Source organism: Lactuca serriola, chromosome 3 (genome assembly GCF_051521515.1).
Source record: "Lactuca serriola cultivar US96UC23 chromosome 3, Lser_US96UC23_V15, whole genome shotgun sequence".
NCBI classification, from domain to species: domain Eukaryota; kingdom Viridiplantae; phylum Streptophyta; class Magnoliopsida; order Asterales; family Asteraceae; genus Lactuca; species Lactuca serriola.
In genome coordinates, this window is record NC_136410.1 from 152,643,010 (window position 1) to 152,662,345 (window position 19,336).

At 36.1% G+C, this 19,336-nt stretch overlaps 1 pseudogene across 1 annotated transcript; it reads left to right on the plus strand.

The window, feature by feature from the left end:
- The first annotated feature begins 17 nt into the window (after positions 1-17).
- Positions 18-18,561, plus strand: LOC145095803 (callose synthase 9 pseudogene; annotated as a pseudogene). The gene is made up of 4 exons (XR_013703729.1): positions 18-75; positions 17,039-17,697; positions 18,076-18,149; positions 18,350-18,561. The product of XR_013703729.1 is annotated as a callose synthase 9 pseudogene (transcript).
- Positions 18,562-19,336: the final 775 nt, after the last annotated feature.

Below are 19,336 nucleotides of genomic sequence, written 5' to 3' on the forward strand. Positions count from 1 at the left end.
AGCTTCTGGCTTCAACGATGGAGGAGCGGCGGCTGAAGAACTCCACAATGGTGGCGGCTGAACAAAAAGAGTTAGGTTTAGGGTTTGTATCAAGGAAACGAGGGGGAAGGGGGAATCGGGTTTATCACGTGTTCTCTTTCAAACATATGCCCATATTTACAAGTTTGGCCCTCCTCCACCAAATCGTTTTCAATTTAACTCCAATATTTACCAAACATCTCCTAACTACGGAAATTCTTTACAAAAACCACCCTGGGAATTAAACTTTAAGTCCCCAATTCCAAAATTATGACATTTATCTCCCGGATCCAATACCCTACTAAATTATTATGGATTTAGGGCTACAATAAAATAATATAAAATATAAATTTACATCTCGGGGTTTAGGGTTTATTGTTTATTTACTTAATTTCAAACGAAATGTTTCAACTCTCTCCCACTTGAATTAGATTACGTCCTCAAAATCATTCCTTACCTTTCTTGACACATCCAACAACCTAAGCAACACGACTACCACCCCGAGCATACCACCATCTTTCCAAGGAAACTGAAGCCAAACCTCGCAGGGATATCCAACCCAAAGATGAACAAATCTCATCACCATCCATCGGTAATCCCTTACAAATTAACCACAACTACTCAACCTGAAATATGAAGTCTCAGGATGGTCTGTCTCCCTGACAGGCCACCTATACCGAATCATTATTGAGTCCATTCCACATAATTTTCCATCTGACTACTAAACTTATGATACATGAGATTCCCATTAGAAAACATAATCAGAGACCAAACATTACTGCTGGAAACTTATGCTTGGCAAAAGGCTTGGATAATCTTTCGAGTGGGAGACTTATCCCTGCAACGGTTAGAGTTATACGAGAGTTGTGCAACATGAGTAAATCATCTACTCCGAGATTATCCAAACCTAACTGCGAGTGACCTACCATCTCCTTAGAATAACAAGCTACTCCACACTCGAGTTACCAGAAAACATGATAAATACTTTATCAAATCATTTCCTGAAGAAATGTATTTTATTCATTTTAAAACATTTGGGATGTCTTGGTCAATACAGACGCATAAGCATAAATAGAACTTACATTTATTTACTCTAATGATTTACATCTCCTTTAATCTCTTAGTGAAGTACGTCTTTGTATCGATACCTGTGATACAAAGAAAACTGAGTGGGTCAGGCTTGGGAGCCTGGTGAGCATATAGGGTTTTCAACCCACAATAATACAATTATTATATTCAATCATCCAACAATCAACCCAATTACCCATCCTCATTATATGCTTTATTTCATAAGGTTTTACCCTAAGAATCAACTATCCTTCATTCATTTATTCCTAAGGATTGACCTAAGGAATTTATCTAAAGCCCATGGCTACCACGGTTCATACAACAGGCACTACGTTACATAGTCGCCAGGGTTTATACAATAGGCACTACGTCACATAGTCGTCGGGTTTACACAATAGGCGCTACGTCGCATAGTCGCCAGGGTTTACACAATAGGCACTACGTCGCATAGTCGCCAAGGTTTACACAATAGGCACTACATCGCATAGTCATCAGGGTTTACACAATAGGCACTACATCGCATTGTCGCCAGGGTTTACACATACCATCTCTCATCACACACCAACTATTCCATCAACCCATGTTCTACCCAACATATTTGTAGATATAAAATACATATACATGTTAACTCATTTAAAAACCTATATAAAACATTCATTCCACCCATATCAAATAAAAAACAATATATAAACACATAGCACATATTTCATAGCAAATGATTCGTATTTATGTGTTAGAAGAACTATACACTCACTTGATTAGACGATGCTTGGACAACACTACGGCTCTTTAAAGTAATATTCTCCAATGGAACCTGGATATCTTCTCAAAATCAGGCTTCACGTGGGCAGAGTTTCAGCTCGAGACACTTTTCTTCTCGGGATCTTCGGGGCTCCGGGACTCGAGGAAAGAAATTGAGCAACCAAATCAGCTGGACTCGAATTCTATTTATTGGAAGGGTCTGGCCCTCGAACGTAGGGCGTTCCATTTGAACGCGAAACGTAGGAGCGGGGTTCCAGTCTTATCTCTTATCCGGTTGAGTCAGCATCGACATGGCCAATCCGGGGCCATGCTATGAACACAGGGCGTTCCCCAATTGAACGCGGGGCGTTCCCCCTTTGGGATGTGTGCCTCAAACTTTAGAAAATCATAACTCTCGCATACGACCTCCATTTTCGATGTTCTTTATATCCACGCGTAGGTAAGATTATGCTCTACAACTCTCGTGTAGACTCCATCGGCTAATTTTGAGTTTATTTTTATTATATTATTTTTAGAAGGCCGGGACAGGAAAACTCTGCTAGAAATTCATAACTTCTTCATCTGACGTCCGTTTTCGTTTGTCTCTCTTCTGTTTCACTACTATCGACGAGATCTTTGATTCTCATCTAGATTGTCTCGGCTAGAACTCACTCGATCTCAAATTCGAACTTCGGGCTGCATACCGCTAAGCTGAAACTTAGAAAAAATCATGACTTCCTCATACGAAGTCAGATTTGGACGTTCTTTTTATGCACGCTCTCGGTTTAACATATTATACGACTTTCTTTTATATTACTAAGGTTAATTATCACTCTATCGTAAATTCACTATTTACATCGCGCAATGTCGTGTCGGTTCTGTCGCGAAACTTAGACATGTCATAACTTCTTCGTTATAACTCGGATTTCAGCGTTCTTTATATGTACGAGATCCTTGTAACATATACTAAAACTTAGTTAATATTATTCCTTCAAAATAATCTTCCATCAAAAAGTCATTTTTGATGCTCATTGTCTCTAAATTGACTAGCCCTGATCTACGGGCATTACAATTATCTCCCCCTTAGGATGATTACGTCCCGAAATCATCAATGAAATATGGCTTGAATAATGATTCCATACGTTTTCTCTTCATCCTAGGTAATAACCGTAACTTCTATGTTTCCTCGAAAGAGTATCTAACTCTAGGGCTTCTTGACTGCAGATGATGCTCAATCTTGCATCTGCTTTTCGTACTATGTTGGACTTTCAATCATAACCTTCAAGTTACAAAATAAGTCCTTATTGTGGACTCCCTCTTGTTCTTAGGATAAATACTTTCTTTTATCTATTGTAACAGACCGATGGGTTGTGCTTTAATGGCCTCTCATCATATGATGCAATGCTTAGACTCATATCTTTTAGAGTTAAAGCCCAAAATGGAATATACCTTCCTTCATGTTCTAATGCGATATAACCACATTTTAACATGTAGCATTTCTAGCTACAAACTTCATTAATAACGAGCGCAATACCAATAATCGTATTGATTTCAACCTTCTGACTTAAGTTAGATGTTACATCAAACTTGGTCCTATGAACTATGTAACAAGCTCATCATAGTCAAACTCAATTTGATATGACCACTAGGGTCGGAATAACAACCATCTTACTGGTCATTACCAAAACAATGGTAATGAAATACTTGAATAAAACGGAATCAATTACTAGCTTCTTGGTAACCTTGTGACTTTCCTCGATCTAAGTGTGAGTCCTGTGCTTCCGGTAGTATAGGCCTCTACTACCATTCACACCTACTCATACTCGTCCCAAGTATTGTCCCGCGGTCGACCAAGTCACCATTCATACATCATACAATAATTCAACACATCAGATAACAAAACCAGGGGTTATATTTTTTCTTGAAACTATTACATAGAGGTTCAAGTTCACCATATACTATGCCTCTAATAGGCTACACCACAAGTTACTATTCATATTGTTACTTCATAAATTGATCTTCGGGCATCAAGTCTTCACTTCTAATTCCTAGCGTTGTTATTTGCTTCATCGAGGATCATGTGGAATACCCTTGGCTGTGGCGGTGCATTTTTACTTGGGCAGTCTCTAGAAATACACCCTTCTTTGTTACTCCCGTAGCACACCTTTTTGTTAGATACACACTTGTTGGCGTAATGCCCTGTCTTCCCACATTTGTAGCAAGTCATCTCCTCGCTACACTTCCCGAAGTGTTTCTTTTTACACTTCTCGCACCACTTAGCTTCATATCTTCCTCCAGATCTCGAGAATTTTCTTTCTTTGTTGATCAATGAAGATCCCTCATGCTTCCTTTTCTCCCCAACTTCAGCTCTCTCTAAGCCCTTCTTTCTTATCTGAGTCTCGACATTCTTAGCAGCTTAGATGGAAGCTTTCAGAGTGGTTGCTTGCTTGACTATCGGGCCAAAGTCCGCTGGTAATCCGTGGGCAAAATTGTTAACCTTGGAGAGTTCAGTTGGAATTAGATAAGGAACAAGCTTCATCTTTCCCTTCTTCAAATTCTGAAACTCGTTATTGATTTCCAGAAGATCCGGCTCAGAGCAATATTGCATTTTCAGTTGCACCATGAAGTCTTCCCAAGACATCTTGCTAGCTTCTCCCTTGGGCATCGAATCAGCTAGCAACTTCCACTAGCTCAGTACACCATATTTTAACAGAGGGACTGCGAGCGCGGTCTTTTGTCTATTGTTGCATTCACAACTTTCAAACATTGTGTCCATCTCGGAGATCCAGTCCATAACTTGCACCGGTGTCGGGTTCCCAGAAAGACACGGTGGCTTCGATGCCATAAAATCCTTATATTTGCATCCCCGTCCATCATTTCCTCCATCCTGGTTGTTTCGCTTAACTATCGGTGGGTTGGCTTGACCAACAGTCCCACTGTAGTTTCCTCCTTCCGACTTCCCTTCATTCAATTTGGGTTGTTCAACAGGGATCGTAGTTTCTTCCCTATTCTGTTGTAGTAATCAACTTGTCTCCTCCATTTGGCGATCCAGCATCATGTGCATCATTGCTTGTACCCCAGTCATCTTCATTAGCTCAGGTGTAGCTGCTACAACATGTACTTGCTCAAGTACTTGGGGTTAAGGTTGTTGGTTCCTATTTCTGTTCACATTTCCAACTCCACTTCGAGTTCTTTCCATTTTGATCTACACACCAAATTAGGCAAATTTAGATCCTTATCCATGGTAGATACTTAGATTCTTCTGATCACTCCGAAACGTTTACATGCTAGTTCTAATATCGTAGCCGTACGCTTAGAATCCTAAACACATAAGGTTTCCAGATCCGGTCGGCAACAGACCATAGATCTAAACAAATAACATCATATATGGCAAGCATATAAAATTTAGCACATAAAAGCATTTTAGGCAACATTCCTAAGATATACTAGTGCTTGTGTCAATTTAGGTGTACTACCTAACATATTTTAGACACACTCCTCACGATCATTACTTAGCATTCTAAATTTAAGTCTAGAAATTTCCTACAAATTCCTAGTTCGCTTAAACTAATGCTCTGATACCAACTGTGACATCCCCAAATTCATGGCCAGAAAAGACCGATTTCTTTATGCTTTGTTTTATAAAATAAGAGTAATCCTTTGATCAAAAGAGTTGGTGAATTTGTTCCCAGAAAACATGATAAATACTTTATCAAATCATTTCCTGAAGAAATGTATTTTATTCATTTTAAAACATTTGGGATATCCTGGTCAATACAGACGCATAAGCATAAATAGAACTTACATTTATTTACTCTAATGATTTACATCTCCTTTAATCCCTCAGTGAAGTACGTCTTCATATCGATACCTGTGATACAAAGAAAACTGAGTGGGTCAGGCCTGGGAGCCTGGTGAGCATATAGGGTTTTCAACCCACAATAATACAATTATTATATTCAATCATCCAACAATAAACCCAATGACTCATCCCCATTATCTCCTTTATTTCTTAAGGTTTTACCCTAAGAATCAACTATCCTTCATTCATTCATTCCTAAGGATTGACCTAAGGAATTTATCCAAAGCCCATGGCTACCAAGGTTCATACAACAGGCACAACGTCACATAGTCGCCAGGGTTTATACAATAGGCACTATGTCGCATAGTCACCGGGTTTACACAATAGGCGCTACGTCGCATAGTCGCCAGGTTTTACACAATAGGCACCATGTCGCATAGTCGCCAGGGTTTAAACAATAGGCAACACGTCGCATAGTCGTCAGGGTTTACACAATAGGCACTGCCTCACATAGTCATCAGGGTTTACACATACCATCTCTCATCACACACCAACTATTCCATCTACCCATGTTCTACCCAACATATTTGTGGATATAAAATACATATACAGGTTAAATCATTTAAAAACCTATATAAAACATTCATTCCACCCATCTCAAATAAACAAACAATATATAAACACGTAGCACATATTTCATAGCAAATGCTATTGGATTAGTGTCTAAGCCCGTAACTATATTTGGTATGTACTTAACCATAATCTATCCCATCCCGTCGATCCCCACACACTGACCCTATACAATGATCTTACGAGATCTAGCCTAAGGAATCGATATGAACAAAAACTGACAAAGCTGCTTCGGAAATTCCCTGGCAGAAAACGAGGATCAATAAAGACATCAAATGAGGGGATGGGAATAAGTTCCACCACGAACCTTCGTTCGTAAAAGAAAGAACCACAAGACAATTAAGTCAGGGGTAGTTATCTAGATAACAATGCCTAGGCGTGGTCCGACTATCATGAGGTATTATACCCCCAGAATCTACCTATCCCAACATCAAAGTTTTCCTAACAATGGCCTGAATACATGAGGTATTTCACCCCCAGATGCACCCTATCCAAAAATATAACACCAGACATACCAAGCAGTGGTCTATTACCGACACACTTTATTAGGCAGTCTACGAAGTTCCCTTAATTACTTCGTGAAAGAAAACGATGACATATGAAGCTTGGTCGATCACTTCATAAAAGAAACGCCGACTCCAAAGCTCTCTCAAAATAAAAGTATGGGGAAATACTACTAGAGTACTCTCGTACGCTCCCGTAGCTGACACACAAAATTGTCAAAAGACTTTGTACATGATAGTACTTCTGGCACATTATAGTACTCTGGTATGCGAAATACTCATACTCGAGAACATAATATTACCCTGGCACAAGCAGCACCCAAGATACAGAGCTTTGAAAAGGACTACGTACATAAAATGTATTTCTGTACGTAGGACGTACTCCATCGATCATCAATCTCACCCCACACATACTCTTAATAAGAGACTACCCAAAGTCCAATCTTAATTGAACTAAACATCCCTATTTAAGTCTTAACCCATCACTAGGCAAGCCTACAATGCCTATAATCAATTTTTGATACTATCCCCGTTTAGGCAACGCCAACTAGTGTATACTTAACACAAGGTGTTAAGTAATAATATCATATATACACATCTTAACACATATTGAACCATATCTGATTCGCACGTTGTATATCATCAAATATATCTAACACGTATTTTGGACAATAACAAATACTTCACATACATATGTATATTTCATACTTTAATCAATACTCTTATTAAAATCACGTTCCTAAAAGGGACTATACACATGACACCTTATCGAATGAACACGTAGTTCAAAAATACATAATCCGTACTCCCGTATCTTAAATTTGCCTCATTACCTAATCCATATTCCCGGATCTAAAACTAACCTCTTGATCTGATCCATACTCTCGGATCTAAAACTAACCTCTTGATCTGATCCATATTCTAGGATCTAAAACTAACCTCCTGATCTGATCCATACATCCAGATCTAAAACAAGTTTATCTCTTTATCCTTTTATCTCATGGTCCAACCCATCTTTTATCAACTACCAACAACCTCATCTACCCATGTTCTACCCAACATATTTTTAGATACAAAATACATATATAGTTTAACTCATTAAAACTTATATAGTTCATCCATTCCACAATCATCTCAAATAAACAACAGTATATTATACACATAGCACGTATTTCATAGCAAATACTTAATATTTATGTGTTAGAAGAAAGTGACTACACACTCACTTGATCAGAAGACGATCGGGCAGCACTACAGCTTGTAGAAGTAGTATCCTTCGGTGAAACTGTGATCTCTTCACACACTGGACTTCTCGCGGACAGAGCTTCGACTCGGAAACTCTTTTCTTCTTGGGATCTTCGGCCTTCGAGACTTGCTTCAAGTCTCGGGGTTGATATCGGGGATTTGGGGGGTTAAAATAGGGCTTAGAGAGAGAGTATTGGGAGTGAGAGAGAAGAGACGGAGCAACCAAAATCAGCTGACCCTTGATTTCTATTTATAGGGTGAAATTTCTGCACTCACGTCGTGAGCACAGTAGGTCACTGCGTTCGCTACTCATCCACTTGCTCTGGAGGCTCCAGAAGGCGTCAGAAGTCAGTTCACGTCGTGAACACTGACAGTTTTGGGGTTTCGCACCCGAACTTCAGAAATTGATAACTTTTGCATACGAACTCCGTTTTTGACGCTCTTTATATCGACACGAAGGTGAGATTATTCTCTACAACTCTCGTTTAGACTTCGTTGGCTAATTTTGACTTTAATTTTAATATATTATTAATATATTATTTTTAGTAAGCCGGGACAGGAAAACTACGTTCGAAATTCATAACTCATTCATCTGAACTCCGTTTTCGTCTGTCTTTTATCATTGGACTACTATCGATGAGATCTTCAATTCTCATTTAGAAAGTTTTGGCTAAATATCACTCGACCTCGATCTCGAGTTTCGAGTTGCATACTTCTAATGTTGAAACTTCGAAAAATCATAACTTCCTCATACGAAGTCGGATTTAGACGTTCTTTTTATGCACGCTCAATTTAACGTATTCTATGACTTTCATTTAGATTGCTAAGGCCAAATATCGCTCTAACGTAAATTCACTATTTACGTCGCGCTGTGTCGTGTCGGTTCTATCGCGAAACTTCGACAGGTCATAACTTCTTCGTTATAACTCAGATTTCGGTGTTCTTTATATGTACGGAATCCTTGTAACATATACTATACCTTAGTTAAGATTGATCCTTCTAAATAATATTCCATCAAAAATTCATTTTTGATGCTTATCATCTTTAAATTGACTAACCCGGATCTACGGTCGTTACAACACTTGAGGTGCTAAGCTGTTGAAAGGCCAAATTCTACAAGCTACAATATAGAGGTATTCATCTAACTTGATTTTATGTTGCAAATATCAAATTGTATGCTAGTTCTAGGCTTCATGCTTTGGATAACTTTTGTTACATGCATAACTAGAGAAAACTTAGATCCAAAGCATTAGGGTTGTATGTACACCATAGGAGTGTTATATTACATAAAACCCAACAATTATATCTTAAATGTCTAGCCCGAATTTGTGGGGGTTCCAAATACCTCCCCTTAGGATGATTACGTCCCAGAATCATCAGCAAAACAGGGTTGGATAATGATCCCGCAAGTAAGGATTGTTTCTTTATGACTAAATCATCCTTTTACCACTACGGTTTTAAAGGGAAAAGTTACGAAATTTACTATTTCGTTTTCCCTTCTACCAAGATCTTAACTCTAACACATTTCTTTAAGAGTACCAAGATCTTGTACATCTTAGTTGCTGCTGGTGCTCAAACTTACACCCACTCTTAATCCGCTGTTGGACCTTTAGACCTGACTTTTGAGTTATAAACTCGACCTTCATCAGAGATTCCTGCTCCTTCTCAAACATACTCAACCCATGATAAGGTATTTACTTTGGCTACCATAACAGACTCAATGGTCCCGCTCTAATGACCTTCTATCATATGATGCACTGGCTAGAATTAGGTCTCTGTGAGTCAAAATCTAGCATGGAATACACATTCCTTCATGTTCTAATGTGGTACAACCACATGATAGCAGGTAGCATTTCTAGCTATTGGCTGCTCAGCCTTAACGACGACTGCACTACTTTTGTCGATCGCTTCGATTATCTTTTCCTTCAGTATTTGGATTAAAGTTGGATACTACATTGAACAGGGTTTTGTAAATCAAGTAACTTACTTCACATATTTAGTTTAATCGGACTCGATTTGTTATGACCACTAAGTTCGGAATAACATTTATTTTCTCAGTCATTACCGAAACGATGGTAACGATAGAAACAGACAAAACAAACTCAACTACTAGTGCCTTAGTAACCTAGTGACTTTTCCTAATTCGAGTACAGATCCCGTGCTTCTAGTATTACATGCCTATACTACCTTTTACACCTATGCATACTCATCCCAAGAATTTCCTCGTAGTTCCCAAGTCACTTCTATACAAAATAATCACAAAGCAATATAACACATACGAATGTGTCCAAATAACTTCTGAAAACAATTACAATAATTATTCAAGGTAGACCATATTCCATGCCTCTTACATCAAGTTACATAATATAATATTATCTATATGGGATGACTATTTCATATATCTGGAACTTCTAGTAAGTAGCTTCCTCATCTAGTTTGCTTCATCTTTTTCTGCTTCTAGGGTCATCTGAAATTCCCATGCCTTTGGTTTTGGTGGCGCATTTGGATTTGCAACTTCCTTTTTCTTTGGGCAGTTATTCCTGAGATGCTCTGCTTCTCCATACCTGTAACATGCGCTTTGGGCATAGATGCTACCATAATGACCAGTCTTTCCACAATTAAAGCAAGTCACCTCTCTGTTACCCCCAGATTTCTTCCCGTTGGGGCCAGACTTCGAGAATCTACTTTTCTTATCAGACCTTGAAGATCCTTCTCACTTCATTTTCTTGCCAACTTCAACTTTGTCGGCGATTCTTCCCTTCATCATTTCTTCAACAGATTTGACAACCCAGGCGGCTACCTCAAGAGTGTGTGTTGGACGTACTGGCACATAGTACTCCCATGGTAGTCCCTTCGCATACCTATTAATTTTCGTCAGCTCGTCGGTTACAATGCGCAAGGTGAACTCCATCTTGTATGTGAAGGTATCGGTATACTCATTAAGGGATATGTTACCCTTTTTTAGTGTCAGAAGCTTGTTCTCCAGCTCTAGCACGTTTCGGGCCAAGCGGAACTTGTGTTTGAAGTTTACCAAAAACTATGTCCATGTTAGTTGTAGTGGCTCGTTAAGGCTTATGCTCTTCCTTAACGTGTTCCACCAACGAATAACCCCGCCCCTAAACTGACACACAACATAAGTGGTCTGACTTGAAAAAATGGTTTGACTTGAATGTAACTATTAAAAATTGGTATTTGTTCTATTTTAAAAATTGAAAAAATTATTCCGGATTTTAGGACATTACATCCATGCTATGATCGAATATAATAATCTACTTTTCTTCAAACGTTCATTGGAAAGTAAGCACCAAAAGTATGATGCCTCTAATGGATCACGCCAAATGCCCTAGAAGGATAAGAACGATTTAAAGAGAGTGGAGGGAAAGGAATTTTCGGCTATGGCTTCACAAGGGAACAGTGGCCAAAAATCCTAGCCCTAACGGTCTTATTTATAGTTGTTAAGAAACCAAGATCAACCATAGTTTGAATAATAAAATATTCCATATTTATCTTTTTCAAGTGGTTATCCTTATTAGCTAAGGAAGACTTTCAGAGCCCTTCTTGAACCTCTCCAACCATATTGAAGGTTCTGGAGTTGCATCATTTGCTCAACTATTGAACAATTGTAGCCCAACCCCTTGCATCTTTAATTAATTCTAATTAATCCAAAATTAATTTCCAATTAATTATGATTGATTTCTAAATTAATTCTTAACAATTTCTAAATAATTTATTAATCAAAATTAACAAATTAATTTCTCACTCTCCTAATGTTGTTCCTAGCTATTTCTAGTTATTGAGGACAACCCAAAAAGGACGTTGCTTTTATTCACAATATTATACCGATTTAGTTTAAATCCTTAGACACCTTAATCTAACAGTGGTGACTTCTCAAATTGCATAAATCAATAGTATAATTATTAACATTAAATTAATACTTATATGACTAACCTAGGGACATCTTCTCCGGTCACCGCACACCTCAACTATAGAGTTATGGGTCATAAATTTTCATCCATAATATAATACAAGATATATAATCTGAACCTAATTTTAGATTATGCACTCATTTACATAGACATAAAATTACAAATATTAATATTGATATGGATGGATCTTTAATAAAACATTCATAATAAATTGAATAACTACTAATATTCCTTTCAAACAAATAAATCATAATTCAGTCTGATCATCTACATCTAAACAAAAGCAAAAACTTATTCCATAATCAAAACTAAGAAAACAAGAAAACTAAATAAATCTAATATACAACAAACCCAAAACTCATGTAACAGTCTCTTTGTTGTAATTCTTTAGCCTTTGACCCTTTTTCTTGTTCTCTGATGATTATAAAGTATGCTTTATTAATTGAACAAATTTAAGGGTCTATTTATAGCATTTTTAAGACCGAACTAAATCGCGATGCATCCTTTGGCTCTATCTGTATCCCCATGGTGTTGGGATTTTGGGAATACATTTGAAGACCGGAAATTCTTTCTCATAACTTTTCTTTCTCAAGCTATGTTTGTATTTTGAACTTAGTTTTTTCTCTAATTTCTTTTTTGGTTTGTATGTACTCTTTTGTGTTTCCAGCTTCTCGCTGGTTGCTTTTTAATTTAATTTCGCTGTTCAAAAAAAAAAAAAAAAAAAAACTAAATCGCAATGCAATGGGATATTTATGGTGAGATATCTTAAAATTGATATTTATCTCTAAAATCTTTAAAATTCTTCATAATATTCTTCATGCTAATTTCCAGCTATTTTCCCTAGTCATTAAGCCATGAAATTATGCTCCATAATTGGCAATGCATTAAATGTAAATGTGAATGCCGATGCATAAGTGTACCTTATTGGTGTACTTATGCACGTAATTTGCATTATATTTTAATCTCATTTGTTTTGAATTCCTATTTTATTGTCTTACAAACAGGGACTGACCCAAGATTTCGTAGTAGGTGTTGCTGGTGACACATTTTTCCTTTTACGTAGTTGTACAAATATAGAAAAGACGAAAAATTCGATAACTTTTACATTATATCCGAAAAAATAAGGGGTCGTCAGTGCCATTATGGGCACCATAGTGGAACCGTCCTTGCTTACAAACCATTAACTTTATGTCAAAGGTTTGTCAAAATATAAATTTTCGATAAGTTTACAAATCAGTACGAGGTGCCATGGATGTTTTTGTTTTTTGGAAACCAAAAACTAATTCAAAAATAAAAACACCACGATTAGCAAATGACTAGAACGTGGGCAACAAAAAACAAGGTGAATGTTTTAAAAAATAAATAAATAATAATAATAATAATAATAATAATGGAGAACTACTATTCTCCATTCTACATCTATGTTTAAGCTGATGAAAGATAAGGAGATCGATGGTGGACTGGTGGCTAACTATGTGAATAAAACTTTTGACATTTGTAATTCTTTGTCTTTTTGTGTCATTGGTTGTTGGCTAGTTGTGTGAACACACACAGATCATGATAAACTCGGAAACCATCCTATGATTTATATCAACAAAAAAAAAAAAAAAAAAAAAAAAAACAAAAAAAAAACAAAATCAAATATTAATAATCTAAAATCTGGTCTTGATTTCTTAACCAGAACAATCACCTTCTTCATAATTCTAATAAGCTTTTTTGATAGGGAGTTTAATCATATTTAATATTGTTTTTACTATACACAATAATGACATGCATTTTTAGCATAGTACAATCTTATTAAAATATAAATTGATGTGTAGACAAAAACTTGGTGCGTACTAATCAACTTTTTCAACTTTTTTTTTATAACATTGGAAGAGCGTATAAGTCTTTTATCTTTGTCCGTATATTTTGACGACTTAGCATACATTTTTTAAATGATGAAATATGAACGAAAATATATATAATTGAATTTGGGTTAATGTGTTCCATCCATGAAAAATCTATGGATTCGATAATGGTGGTGATTGTAGTGTCGCCGTGTCATTTTATGTAATTGGAACTAACATGTGAGCTAAGATGTTTCATAATTTGTACTCTAATATATGTACGGGTTTGTGCGGAGTGCATGCATGTATATGATCGAATTAGAAACTAGTTCGACGACAAGTCGGAGGTCCAGGGGTTGCGACCCTAGGTCCGGGGTTTCCAAAGGGGTATCGCCCCTTTGACGGGGTCTAGGGGCAGCGCCCATAGCGGGGTTCACCGGGCAGAGCCCTTGGCTGGGGTCTCTGATGTGTGTAAAACCAACTACTTTTAATCCTACTAACTTAAACACAAAGGAGAACACACGAAAGGTAGTGTACCTATCGATTAGCAGTTTAGTTCAGGTAAGTAGGGTATCGAACGTAGGGAACGGTAAACAATTAAAAGAAATGCTAATATTATCTATATAAAACAAGTAATAGAAAAGGGGTTTCTCTAGTTTTGCAAGACTAGAAACTTAAACAATTAACTAAAACTTACACTAAGAAACTAAGAGCTAAGCAAATAAAAATCAACTAAATTCAATAATAAAGAGGACTTCTGTTTAGGATCGACTCATTTGTTCCCATGGATGATTTTAATTTATCGGATTAATTCTTCATTGGCTACCGACTAAGATGATTAGTTTCACGTTCGCTATTACTAATCCTTAGGAAACAAATTAACTCAAGCAGTGGCCAGTTGTCTAAATTAACGGATTTCCTAGTTATTGATTCGGGTTAAATAAGACTTGTAATGGTTAATTAAATTGGCTCTTAAATTAACCTCTTGCTGATGTTCATCAAACAAGCTCACACATTAACTTACCTATCTTCTAGTTAATTCTAGTTTCACATTCGCTATTCCTAGACATACAACTATGTGGTCATAATAAATCATATGAAATTAATAACTAAGAGATGTTCATACAACTTGATTACTGATTTATTAACAGAAGAATAATTATTGTTAACACATAAGGTTCTTTAACAAGCTTAATAAAACATAATCATCAAATAAAATTAATCCTAATCAAATAATCAATCCATGTTCATAAATTCATCTACCTAAATAGAAGTTATGAGTTTTAGCTCATGATTACAGCAGAAACAAGCTCAAAAACGAAATCAATTGGTAAAAACATAGTTCAAACAAGAGATTAGGTAAGAGTAAACTTGATTTTGACTTGATTCTCCGTAAAATTGAATGTAAGGTTGATTCCTTAGCTTCCCACGCTCCAGCAGCACCTTTAGTCGACAATTGGCCTCCAAGGGTTCATCTATATCCTAGGGTATCGATCAGGAATGCCCTTTATATATATTTTCACAAAAAAGAGGTGACTCGTCGAGTCCAGTGACCTACTCGGCGAGTCCGTCACTTAAAACTCGTGTACGGCAAGTCAGCACGTCCAGAATCGCGAAAGTTCGAAGTGACTCGTCGAGTTTATGGCCTACTCGTCGATTCCGTTTGGAATCAACATTTTCTCAAAACACGAAAGTCGTCCGAAATTGTGTCTAGCTTTCATAACATTTTGAATCTCATCAATTGGAGTTATGGTTCATGAGATATGGCCAAAACACTAACGAGGGGTCAAGCTGTCCAGCAACATCCTTCTTTCTTCAAAATCCAAGATCCAAGCTTCCAATCGCTAGTTCTGCTTCCTTTTCCATCCGAGCATGTCATTGTTGCTGAAAAATGAAATTATAAACTAATTAAGCACCTTTTGTTCATTAAATGAGACAACAATAACATAAACTATTAAGATAATGCATGAAATATATGATTAAATATGCCCATATCAGTCCCGCTAGGTAAAACTAACGAAATTCTTGAGGGTGATTATGGGAAAACTAAAAAAATTTGTTAGTTTTGGAAACCCTAAATCCTCTTTAAAATCCGGATTTCTTTGACTTGCTTCCAAAGCAACCCATGATGGCCAACCCTAAGAGGCAATCCTTAACCCTGTTTATTATAAATAAACATCTCTTCTCTTTGAGAAGATACATACGAAAAAACCATTAGCTCTCTTTTTCTTCAAACGAACATAGAATCCTTCTAGAAATTTGGCTTACGGTTTCTGTACTTAGATTCGTAAGTGTCCTCTTAGATTATCCTAGGATGAATTTCTTGTAACCATGGCATAGGATAGAAATATCAGTTTAGAAAGTGTTCACACAATCCAAGGGGTATCCAGATCTTTAACATAAACCTTAATTTATCCAACAGATAAGCAAAAAAATGGAGATTGTTATTTTTTAGCAGTATACTAGAAGGTCATAAACTTCATATTTACCTACTAAAAAGGTAAAAAAGACAATTATTTGTAATAGTTAGTGTCGTCATGCCAAAACCCACCTTCACTTCTTTTGTTATGTGTTTATTGCTTTTATATGTCATCAATCACCTTTATCTCTTTGAACTAAGAATGTCTTGATTTTATCCAAGTAAAATCTACCATATTCACTTCAATCGAACTCCCCTCTACCTCATTCGTCAGTCGATCCCCTCAAGTCTCTACCACCTAACTTCTCTATCTATGGCATCATCATTCATTAATGTTTTGTTGTTGATTTTCAACATACCCTACATCTTTATTGTGTTCCCTAACTAAAAAGAATCAATATATATATATATATATATATATATATATATATATATATATATAGAGAGAGAGAGAGAGAGAGAGAAAAAAAAAAGAGAGAGAGAGGGAGAGAGAGAGAGAGCTAGGTTCAGGTGTTTAATATATCTATTGTGTTATTGTATGCATCAATGTGGGCCAATCAAAATTAAATAAAAATTCAATTAGTTCAATAAATAAACAAGGGTATTTTAGTAATTTGATAAATAGCATCAACAAATAGTCCCTGTAATCACGCTGCCATTCAATTTTAACCTAATTCGCACAGCTCAACCCCACCATCAAAAGCCTCCTACCTTCTTCTTCATCAAACTGGCCAATAAGCCACTTATCAATGGCTTCCAAGATCTCGTTTTTCGTGTACATCCGCCACACCCAATCCACCAAATTCTCCATATCATCACCCTCACTTTCTTTCACAATCGGCCTCCGCCATTTTAAGAAACCCATATTCGAACATTTGGGGGGAGGGTTATGGAGACGATTTTGAGGCTAAGGTTTTTCATATTCCAGTATGGTGTTGAGACGATTTTGCCACCTCACAATCCTTTTCAAGATATTCACATTCTCCCAGAAAATCTTAGCGAACTTTCAACTAATCTTACGGTTTGTACAAGGCGTTGCTTTCATGCTAGCAATTGCGCAAATATCCCTGGCTATCTCCCTTTCTCCCCTCACTGTCACTGATGTCTTTGCCTCCATCTTAGCCTTTGTTCCCACCGGTTGGGGGTTACTTTCGATATGTGTGGCGTGGAAGCCGATGTTGAAAAAGATCGGGTTATGGAAATCAGTGAGATCGCTTGCTCGATTGTATGATGCGGGAATGGGAATGCTGATATTTGTCCCAATTGCTTTGTGTTCATGGTTCCCTTTCATCTCAATGTTTCAAACAAGGTTAATGTTCAATCAAGCGTTCAGTAGAGAGCCTGAAATCTCACTCATTTTGGCGGGAAACAACCCTAATTATGGATGAAATCTCACTCATTTTTGTCTTTCTTGCTTTCCTGTGTTCCCTAATTTTCAATCACCAGAAAACATAATCAACACAAAACCCTAAATCGAGAAAGCCAATGACACAGTTCAAGCCCACAGAAAGGATAGGTAATCCTGCAGTTTGTGATCTTTTGAATTCTCCACATCGGTCTGTTGATGGCAGCATAGTGTCTTGTGATTTTGTGATCAATTCTTCCACCATTTTGATTGAAATAGGATCATATTTTTTTATTTTTACTATAAAGATTGAATCTTTGGCTTGATCTCCCATTTGGGGTTTCTTGGCTGATTGTTTGTCTGTTTTTGACACTTTTGATTTTCTGATTCACGTATTCTAACCTGATTCATGGACTTGTGGTTCCAATATCACATTGTTGAAGAAACTTGAAATCCAATTTCGCTTAATGTTAGATCACACTTCTTATTTGATAGATATCTACAATTCCTCATTAATATACAAGATGTTTAATGTTATAAACATTGCAGGTATCAATAGTAAACTCGAAATTGGATCTATTTTGATGCACACCAAGCGCTCGCTAAAATGCTTCAACTGAATGGTATTTCTTCGTTTATAGCATTCTATCAGAAAAAAAAATTTATGATAATCAAATTCATATTCTGTTAGAATGCCCCGAATTAATATAATTATTGGTAAATGAATTCCAATTCTGTCAGAATGGAATCACGAATTCCAACTATGCTGGAATGGAACATAGATATTTTTTCACTAATTTATTCATTGGATTTGTTTCCACAGAAGTTGATGCTTGAGGAACAGACCACGAAATTTGAATGATGCCTCTTAGCAATATTATTTTTTTAGAATAAATTAGTGTATTTGTTAGATTTTGATGTTTTTTTTCCGATTTGAAAGTTTTTTTGTTTTATTCTTTAACAATAAATGTAATTCTTAGCAATTGTTACGTGTATTCTATAAGAATTAATATAATTTTTGTTTTAATTCTTCAATTATTGGTTCGAAAATTGTTATTCTACAAGAAATATCTTCAATTACATGTATTCTATAAACATATTCTGTCAGAATGTCCGAATTAAAAGAATTATAATTCGTAAAATCGGATTTTTAAAATTAATAGAATCTATGATCCCTAAAAAATGCAATTTTCTTTTATTAAATCTATATTAATTGACTAAATTACCCTTGTAATTAATTAAGTTGATATTTTTCAATTATATTTAATTCAATAATATATATTAATCACTTTCTTAAAATAAGTAATTTTAATTGGCTCACATTTATGCATACAATAACACAATAATTATTTTGAATAGAATAACCTAAGCCTATATATATATATATATATATATATATATATATATATATATATATATATATATATATATATATATATATATATATATATATATATATATATATATATATATATATATATATATATAGGGAGTGGTTCAAATGAGAACCAAAAAAGGTTAAGAACCGTAAGAACCTCTAACTTTAGATGTTTATAAAGGGTTTAGGGTAAACCTAAACCCTAAACCCTAACCCCTAAACCCTAAACCCTAAACACTAACCCCTAAACCCTAAACCATAAACCCTGAACCTTTTATAAACACCCTAAACCCTTTATAAACACCCTAAACCCTAAACGACAAAACTGCAAATTTGATCCTTGTGGTTTGCAAAAATCTTTGGATGGGGTCCAAAAAGTTTTCAGTTTGCACCGAAGGTCCAAAATCAAGGTTTTTCATTATTTTTGGTCCA